The following is a 10039-nucleotide window of genomic DNA, read 5'->3' as shown; positions in this document are numbered from 1 at the left end:
TGTTTGTCTGAAACTTCATTTGGTTTGTAAACTTGTGAATAAAGTTAATTCAGATTTGGGGGTTAGGGTTAGGGTGACCTCTAGACTCATGTCTCTACATCAAACACTCCTATTGGCTCCAGTGGGTAATATCACAGCCAATTCAAGTGTCTCATTCAGAGCCTAGCTGTCAGCTGCTTGTATGGCCAAAGTCTCTGGGGTCAGTTCTGTAATTTTTCTGATCTCAAAATGAGGAGAGGTTGGTCTGAGTTTGTCAGAATAAAAACAGAGAGGCATGGACAATGAGGACTGAGCATTAGAAGCTTTGGAGCTGATATTTCATCCTTACTACTGAAACAACCCGAACACTTGTTTAGTTTTCTGTTTTTGTTTTTTTTTTGTTTGTTTGTTTTTTTTTTTGGGGGGGGGTTATTATTGTCAACAGTGTTTTTATCTAAAAAAAAAAAAAAAAAAAGGAAAGATTCAATTGACCTTTTGTGTTTTGAATGAGGACATGAAGACTTTATTGAGTGGCAAATAATTAGCTGAACTTGTGATGATTCTGCACTTGGTGACAAATTTTTAAGGAAAGAACAATGAAAAAGCACAAAAGCCTTAATGTGGCTCAAAAATGGTTACAACAGACCTTTTGTTCTCTGACAGGACAACTCATCCACTCACAAAACCTCACAGGTACAGTACTGGAGAAATGTCAGTCAGACACAGTGTGACTGGACTTGACTTTGTATTTTGGCCACATGACTGCTCTCCTACTGAGGATTTAAAAGGCTCAGAAACTATGGATGTAGATTTGTCTCTATTATTTACATGCATGTATTTTTACATTTTTATGTTGCACAGTGATTGTTCCTGCGCATATTTTTTTGTGTATTTTTCTGTTTTGCCAAAAAAAAAGAGAAGGAGGGAGTAATGCTCTATCACATTGTGCATTTCTTTGCACCAGACAGATTCTGTACGTCAGTCTGTCCTGCTATGTCTCCCATGGCACTTGACTTCTTCTGACTTGGTACAAACACTCAGTTTGACATGAGTTAATTAATGAGATTCCAACAAGTGCAGTTTTTAGATTTGTAGATATATACATGTTTTCATGTATTCCTCTTTCACAGCGTTGTCAAATAATCCCGTGTTATTGCAGTGATATTGGGCTCTTATGTTGGTCTTTAAGGAGTCAGGAGGCTTCAGACTGCCAGATCATGTTTACTGTGAATTCAGTTCTTCATGATAACAAAACCCTTTTCCTGCTTGTATTGAAATTCATGTGTTGTTAATTTTTTTTTATTTTTAATTCAGATATAAAGTATAACATAACTTTCACTCCCAGCTGTTGGCTCACATATCCGCTCATCTCAGCTGCTGTAGCTGTGGTCCAACACTAAAACATCTTCCCCCAGAAGCTGGTTTCACATGGTGGTTTAGATGTGTGTTTCTTTTGTCTAGCACCATTTGAAATCAGTGTTCTTGGGGATAGGAGGACAGCTCTGGCAATGAGTGAGCCCCAAGAGGACAGGCACAGGACGGCCCTCCTCTCTTTTTTCCACTAAAAGATAACTGATTTCTCCTGATGCTTAGAGCCTGCTCCAGCCTTCTAGCACCATTTGAAATCGGTTATAGAACTGTGGATCAATACACACATTAATCTAAACAACAGTGAGAAAGTAATTACTGCCTCCTTGTTTTTGATGCTGAAAAAAAATATTCCAATATTTGAATGACTTATTCTTGCCTTTCAAAGAAAGCAATTTGACTCCAGCTTCAAAGAAATTATTTTATTCACATTGGCATGTGTGTCATTTATGGTGCTGCAGTTTCAAAGTACAAGTGGTGACTGACAGAAATCCCAGAAGAGTGAATGGTTTTTAGAGGTGAGAGTTCATCAGGTATCTCCAACAGTGGAGCTCTGTGGGATGTTCTCTGTCTGCAGGGACAAAACACTAACAAAAGTGACCCAAGGAAGGAAACCCACTGAACCCCAGAAATGGCCGTTGCTGTGACAATTAGAACATGACCACAGAGCAATGGAACTAGATGGTCTGATATGAGGGATCTGGATTTCTTTTACATCATTTGGATGTGTCCATCACTATCCTGGGGAAGACAGAATGAAATGGAAGGCACAAGAATGCATTATGGAAAGAAAACAAGCTGGTGGAGACAGTGTAATGCTTGGGAAGATGCTCTGTTTGGAGACCTTGGGTCACGGCTTTTCTGGTGCTGAAAGGAGACCTACACAGGTGTTCATAACGTCACTGATATATGCACAGGTATATTACAGGCATATACACATTGGTATATTTACTGTAGCTGGATAAATCCACCTTCTTTTTCTAAATCAAATACTAAATCAAAGTTGAAGTGACTCACTGACTTCTTGTCATACATGAACACAGTTGCAATAGTTTGAGTGGCTTTAGCACAAATGGTTTAGTGGAAAAAATTCATGAACTGTTGTGATATATCAATTAAGACACCATGGGCAGATAAGAGAATGTTGTTTCTGGTGACTGACCTTTTTCAAAGCCACTGAGAGAAGCTGATCTGCAGTTTGTTGGTTGGATACTCTTGGATACTTTTTGAGAACATCCAACATCAGCTTCTGTTGGAAAACTCTTATTATCTGTGTTATGCCCCAACCAGGGGAACTGGGACATAACACAAAAAGGCTTCCCCTCCTCCACCCAGCTCCCAAGTAATTGACCGTTCACACACTTCACTGCAGTCTTAACAATTCCATTTATTGTTCCACAAGTAGATGGCATCAGGAGGGCATGGCCAAAATAGTAATAAAGTAATTCTGGGTTCAAATCTAACGTAATCATAAGGAAAGAAACAAATAAAAAAAATCTAGTTAGAATATTGTTATTTAGAATTTCTAAACCTCCCTAACCAGAAACATGTGTTGACCATAAACGGGCTGAAAACCTCTTACTTCTTCACTTCAGGTCTGTCCCTGCCCATTATGACGTCTTCGAGGTGTGAAATACGATCCAAGTATTTTATCTTTAAAATAAACCGAATGTTTTATTGTGTGGCTGTGCACAATTTTCCGTCCCGCCCGATGTGCTCTGCGCCGTGCTCCGGCAAAATTAGAACTCTGCGTTGTCTGATGCGGAGTGCTGCCGGATGCCGGAGCTATTCCGGAGCCCTGACGCAGCGGAGCCGCAGCCGGTGAAAGCACACACATTGACTAGAATGGAAGCGTATCGGATCCGCCGCTAAAAAAAAGGAGAGGAGAGGAGCGTTAATAAGTAAACTAAAAGAAAGGCAGAAAACAGATGGGTGGAGCAGAAAAGTTGAGGGCCAAAAAAGAAAAAAAAAAACTCATGCAGGAAAAATGCGCCGAATTAACAGACCTTTTCCGGCGCGGGGGGGTTGTCAGCCAGGCCACTGAGGCAGGTGACAGTGAGGACACGGGAGCGAGCAGCAGCATGGCAGGTAGCACGCACTGCGTATATGTCTATGTGTGTGTGAATGGATGTGTACAGGGTACGCAGAGCATTAAAGGGCGCTTATTAGCAATGACACACCACAGCAAAGTGCACGGAAAGCGAAGTGGCACAAAATGCCTAACGATTTGCGTGAGCTTGCAGCAAAAACGCGATTTCCCTGTTGGTTTGATCTGTTATTACATTCGGTATTGCCAGTCATTGTTTAATGGAAAAGAGTCAGTTGCATATTTGATTTCTTAGCTCCGATTTCACGCGTGTTGATTTGCTTATAGACTGTAATGATACCATGCTTTTTTTGCTAAATTGCTGTGTGTGTATATGCAACAGATTAACTTGTTGATCACAATGACAATTATGTTCATGTCGTAAGGGAAGATAATGGGTAGGCGCAACCCAGAGGTCGACATCCTGCGGCTCCGGAGCCACATACAGCTCTTTCAGCCCCCTGATGTGGCTCCGGATGGCGAGCTCATTTTGAAGGAAAAAAGTGAACAATTAATGGCCAAATTTATTTTCTTATTTAGTATTTTTTCCTTGTATAGTTTCTTTGGCGATTCAGATGCTCTTGTGACTTTAAAATAAAAATTGTTTTAATAGCGAATAGCTTGTTCACAAGCACAAATGCAGCGACACTGAAAGCCTTCCTAAACCGGAAAAACTTCAACATATGGAACGCCATAGACGACACTCGTGTGAACGTGAAAAAGTACACATTTTGAGTCCTGTCCATATTTGGATCCACATACCTGTCCGAGCAGATTCTCCCCACCACCCCCACAATGAACTTTATAAAGCATACATCGCTCACGGACGAGAGCTTGCAATCCTGAATGAAGCAAAAAGTGACCTCTTACAAGCCAGATATTGATACGCTCGCCAGTGAAGTGCAGGGGCAGAAGTCCCATTAACCAGGTGAGAGAAATAATTTAATGAGCTACTTTGAAAATATATATTTCTATATCGTATCCTGAACTGATGTACTGCACTTGTGTTTCATATTCAGGTTGGCGGTTGGCTTCTGCACGTCACCTGAGGAAAGAATTACGGCACATGACTTAAACTGGCATTTTTTTTTTTTTTTTTGTTTACCCTTACATTATAATTTTGCAATGAATCAAACAGGCCTGCATTAGTTGAAAAGTATAATTGCCAGTGTATTGTTTCTTTCAGAATTCAAAATAACTTGATGTTTGAAATGGAAAATGTATTTTCTGTTCATACTTTATTTCATAAAGGTAACACTCTCATAAAGCATAGGTTTAAATAAACTATGTAATAGCTTCAATTTAGTGGTCAAATAGGTTTTGTGGCTCCTAGTGGGTTTTAATTTGGGGGGGTGAATGGGCTCAAAGGGCTCTTTTAGTACTAATGGTTGCAGACCGCTGGCGTAAACTAATTCCCAACCCAGTTTCCCAAGGGCCCAAAGTTGATTACATTTGGGTGACCAGGATGCGCATTTGTCACGTGAATGTATGTTCATGGTAACATAGCAAATACGCACGACTCAGCAGTAAATCAGCGTAAAGGGGAACAGGAACTGGGGGAACCAAATCGGTTGAAACACCGGTGCGGGGCAGGACACGGTTTTAGATTTTATTACCGCTGAATGAATGTGTTACAAAGTGTGGGTTTAGTTTTGGGTTATTTGTATAGGTTTAAGTTTGGTTTTTTTTTTGGGTCCAACCTGATCTTTTTTTTTTTTTTTTGTCTGCTTGTGTAATTAGGTTTCAAATTAGTTAATTTGGCAGACTTGATATAGATGTTTAAAATTAGGTAATTGAGTTTGTTTTCCTTTTCTTTAACCTTGCTGCTTTTTTTGGTTTAACATTTGTTTGAGTTGTCCTAATTGGGGCAGTTACTGGTTGCTTTATTTTAAGTTTAAATTAACTAAAATTTTTGTTAGGTTTTTTTTTTTTTTTTTTTGTATTGTTGCAACCCCACTAATTTTCCCTTTCAGTTGCTGGAGATCTGGTGGTGGCAGCATCATCATGATGACAAGACATGTCTTGTCTGCTGTGTCCTGGGAGTGGGTTACGCCACTGAGTGTCTGTCACGTGTGCCCGGTGATATAAGGTTTTTATTTTTTATTTTTTATTTTTTTATAAACTAGGCCTCAGCTCTGATTAGGTCATCCCCTGCCTGTGTGAAGTTTAACTATTGCATTTACATTCTTACTTCTTTTTTTTTTTTTAATAACTTGGAACATAAAGTAAGTGTGTAAAGTAAGTAAGCCATTAGAGTAAACCAAACCTGTGTGCCTTGGATCGAAGAAGTAAGTCTGGGTGAAATTCCTAGGGTGGCATTGTTGAAAACCTTAGCTTGCTATTCTTTCGCCTCCTCCTCCTCTCCTCACTGCCACATATGAATAGAATATTTTATAATAATAGAATATTTATAATATATCTCTCAAAGACAGAAGTTCAGCTAGGCTTCTCAGAGGTTACTGAACATTCTTTACTATGCCTAAATTACTATATATGTACAATAAATGTAAAGTCTCTGTAATAAAATAATGATAGGAATAATGTCTCTTCTGTGTTACAAAAATCAATGTTTCACAAAGAACTCAGTCAACTTTGCACTACTCTCACCTCGTACTGCCCTTTTATGTTTCTGTGTCCATATGAGCTGTGAGGTCCCCGGCACCTTCATTGGACACAAGACACATATGTACCAGCTTTGCACACGGTGCACTCAGGCTCTCATATGTCCCGACCGACATAATATTTTACTACAGAGACTGGAACATGAAATTGGAATTAAAGGAACTGCACTAAGGTGGTTCAAATCCTACTTATCAGATAGACATCAGTTTGTTCATGTAAACAACAGCTCCTCCTCATGTACTGTAGTCAGTCATGAAGTCCCACAGGGTACGGTACTTGGACCAATCCTCCTTACGCTTTATCTGCTTCCTCTAGGCAACATTATCAGGAAACACAGTATCAACTTCCACTGCTATGCAGACGATACTCAGCTGTACCTATCAATGAAGCCAAATGAAGTCACTCAGATAGTCAGACTGCAGGGATGTCTTTAAGACATAAAAGTCTGGATGACTGCAAATTTTTTACTTCTCAACTCTGACAAAACAGAAGTTATTGTACTCGGTCCTAAGCACCTCAGAAAAATACTATCTAATCATCTCATCAGTCTGGACGGCATTACTTTGGCTTCCAGCTCCACTGTAAGAAACCTTGGAGTAATTTTTGACCAGGACATGTCCTTTGTCCCTCACATAAAACAAGTTAGTCGGGCAGCTTTCTTCCACCTGAGAAACATTAGGAAAATCAGAAACATCCTTTCTCAGGATGATGCAGAAAAACTAGTCCATGCATTTGTAACTTCTAGGCTGGACTACTGTAACTCATTACTATCTGGATGTCGAAACAAATCTCTAAAAGGCCTTCAGTTAATTCAGAACACTGCTGCACAAATATTAACAGGAACTAGGAAAAGAGATCACATCTCTCCTGTGTTAGCCGCTCTTCATTGGCTGCCAGTAAAATATAGAGTAGAATTCAAAATCCTTCTTTTAACATATAAAGCTCTTAATGGCCAAGCTCCATCATATCTCAGAGGGCTCATAGTTCCTTACTGTCCTAGCAGGCCACTCCGCTCTCTAGATGGAGGTTTACTTGTGGTTCCTAGAGTCTCCAAGAGTAAATCTGGAGGCAGATTGTTCAGTTATCAGGCTCCTCTTCTATGGAACCAACTTCCAGTATCGGTCTGGGAGGCGGACTCTTTAGTAACTTTCAAGACCAGGCTTAAAACTTTCCTGTATGACAGAGCTTATAGTTAAAAAGTTAAAGTCCTCTACTCTTTAGCTATGCTGCTATAGGCCTAGGATGCTGGGGGAAGGACTGAGCTTCTCTCTCTCGCTCTCTCTCTCTCTCTCTCTCTCTGTTTCTCCCTGTCTCTCCCTGTTACCCTCTCTCCCCCTCACCCTCTTTCTCTCTCCCTCCATCTCGCTCGCTCTCCCTCCTCCCCTCTTGCATGCGTTGATAAGAACCATCCTTCTTAAAAAACACAGTTTCACCCAGTTCTAAGCATTTATACTACATTTACTAACCATGTTCTGCCAAAGTCTCTGTCTCTCCCAGTTCCTCTCCTCTCCCTGTCCTCATCCTGCAGGTGGTGACTCATCACCATTCCATGTTCCTGCTGGTCCCATATTTCATGAATTCTGTATTACAGCTCAACTCCATGAACTTCATGGAGTTCTGACAATCTGACTCCTTCTTACAACCCATGGAATTGCTACTTTATGGTTATAAGAAAGAATGAAGAGTTCAGGCTCTTCATCATTAGTTGTGTTTCCACTACAGTTGCTACTACCATGAGTTGTCCAGTCTCAATCCATCCTATAATTCTTGTAAAATCTCATCCCGCGAGACTCCACTTTGACGAAGCAATTTCCGTTTCCATGGTTTTGGAACACTGATTTGCACTCTCTCTCTCTCTCTCCCACTCTCAACCCAACCGGTCGAGGCAGATGGCCGCCCCCCCTGAGCCTGGTTCTGCTCGAGGTTTCTGCCTCTTAAAGGAAGTTTTTCCTTGCCATTGTTGCCAAGTGCTTGCTCATCGGGGGATCTGTTGGGTCTCTTTAAATAAGTTTATAAAGAGTTTGGTATAGACCTGCTCTATGTGTAAAGTGCCTTGATGTAACTTTGTTATGATTTGGCGCTATACAAATAAATCTGATTTGATTTAATTTGATTTGACCGGTCGGTAACCCTAAGCGCTTCTGTGAACGTGCATTTGCGCTCCGGTATCTTGAACTCTTCAGCTGCACCGCCGGTGTCTGCTGCTTTCTTGTAGCGAGTTTTGGAGATCCGCCCACAGGGCAGTCTGTCTGCACACATCACACACGCTAACCCAAACAATGACAACAATGTACACACATACAAGGAAAACCGGACATTATCATCAATTAATAAAAACTCCTCGGACGGGACGTAAAAGGTGGACATGTCCTGGGAAAAGAGGACGTTTGTGCAGCCTACCGAAACAATCACTCAGTCCAATGCAAAATAACAGTTGAATTAAACCGTTCTTATGGCATGGCTCTAATGCGTGGTACGGGTTGAAATTAAATGTGTGAAGGGCGATAAAATAATTCGAACACGTTCTTCCTCTACATTTCTTCAATCTGACTTTCAGTTCACCACCGCACAGTCTGTGTCGCCAAATCTCCTTTTCCTCCAAACTGTATATACGCAAGGGTCAGAATTTGCATAAGGGTGCGCATATTTTCCCGTCATCTTGGTGACGTAAAGGTGAAAGGTGACGTACGCAGATTTTAGGTCCCGTTTTGCGCGTATGCAATTATAAATGAGGCCCCTGCACAGTAGCAGCAGATTCTTTAAATCCGGGATGTTGAGAGGTGGAGCCTCCATGGATCTGGATTTATCTCTCCAGCTCATCCCAAAGATACTGGATTGGATTGAGATCTGGGGAACTTGGAGCCAGGTCAACACCTTGAACTGGTTGTGGTTCCTCAGATCATTCCTGAATCGTTGTCGTAGACAGGCAGCAGTGTTACTCTCAAAGAGGACACTGACATTTGACAGCACTTGGTCTAAAAGATGTTCGAGTAGGTGGAACATATCAAATTAAAATCTACATTAATGGTGGGATCACGTGAGTGGTTGTGTTGTCAGCAGAACATTGTCCAAAGCATCATACTATCTCTACCAGCTTGTCCACCTTCTCATAATGCATTCTGGTGTCATGTCTTCCCAGGTAAGAGATGCCTACGCTTTGGCCAACCATGACCCTGTTGATTTTCACAGGTCCTATATTTCACGCCTCTATTTTATTGGAAGGGTTGATGTCCGTATTGAAACATATTTGTGGTTTTAAGAACCAAAAATCATCTTAGTCTGGTTTAACATCTCCTCTCTCAGGCATCTCTGGAGCTCGAGGAACAGGTCAGAGACTATATATATATATATATATATATATATATAGAGAGAGAGAGAGAGAGATAGTATGTCCTGACAGCTGGTTCTTTGTCTAGTCCAAGTTTTCCTTGCCATAAATAATTTTATAAAGAGTTAGGTCTAGACCTGCTTTTTATGTAAAGTGCCTTGATGTAACTTTGTTATGATTTGGCGCTGTATAAATATCTGATTTTATTTGATTTTTAATTTATATTTCTTGAAAATTTCAACACTAATGCTATCTCATGTCTTCTGCAACTCAAGCCAAGGGCTTTCTTCTGAATGTGCAATAGATCTATCAATTTTTTCCCAGCTTTCCAGCTAAAAAAAAAAAACAAAAACAATACACACAAATTTTAAGAGAGATTGAGTCTCTCAGAGCCACCTATTCATTTGACTTTCTTGAATTAAATATTTCCTCCGATCCACAAAAAAGAAACAAAAAAAAAAAAAAAAACCCTTCAAGGTTCTCTTAATGAACAACTGCATGCCTGATGAAGATTTAACTCCACAATTAACTCCCTCTTCTAGTTGACGAGAACCCAGATGAGGTGTACATGTAGGAGCTGCCTGTGTGGAAGAGAGAATACTTCTGATAGTTTCAGACATTTGGAAGGCTGTTAGAAAGCACCATCTTTGTTATTG

Source organism: Echeneis naucrates, chromosome 23, assembly GCF_900963305.1.
Source record: "Echeneis naucrates chromosome 23, fEcheNa1.1, whole genome shotgun sequence".
Classification (NCBI taxonomy): Eukaryota; Metazoa; Chordata; class Actinopteri; order Carangiformes; family Echeneidae; genus Echeneis; species Echeneis naucrates.
This window is presented reverse-complemented; position numbering follows the sequence as displayed.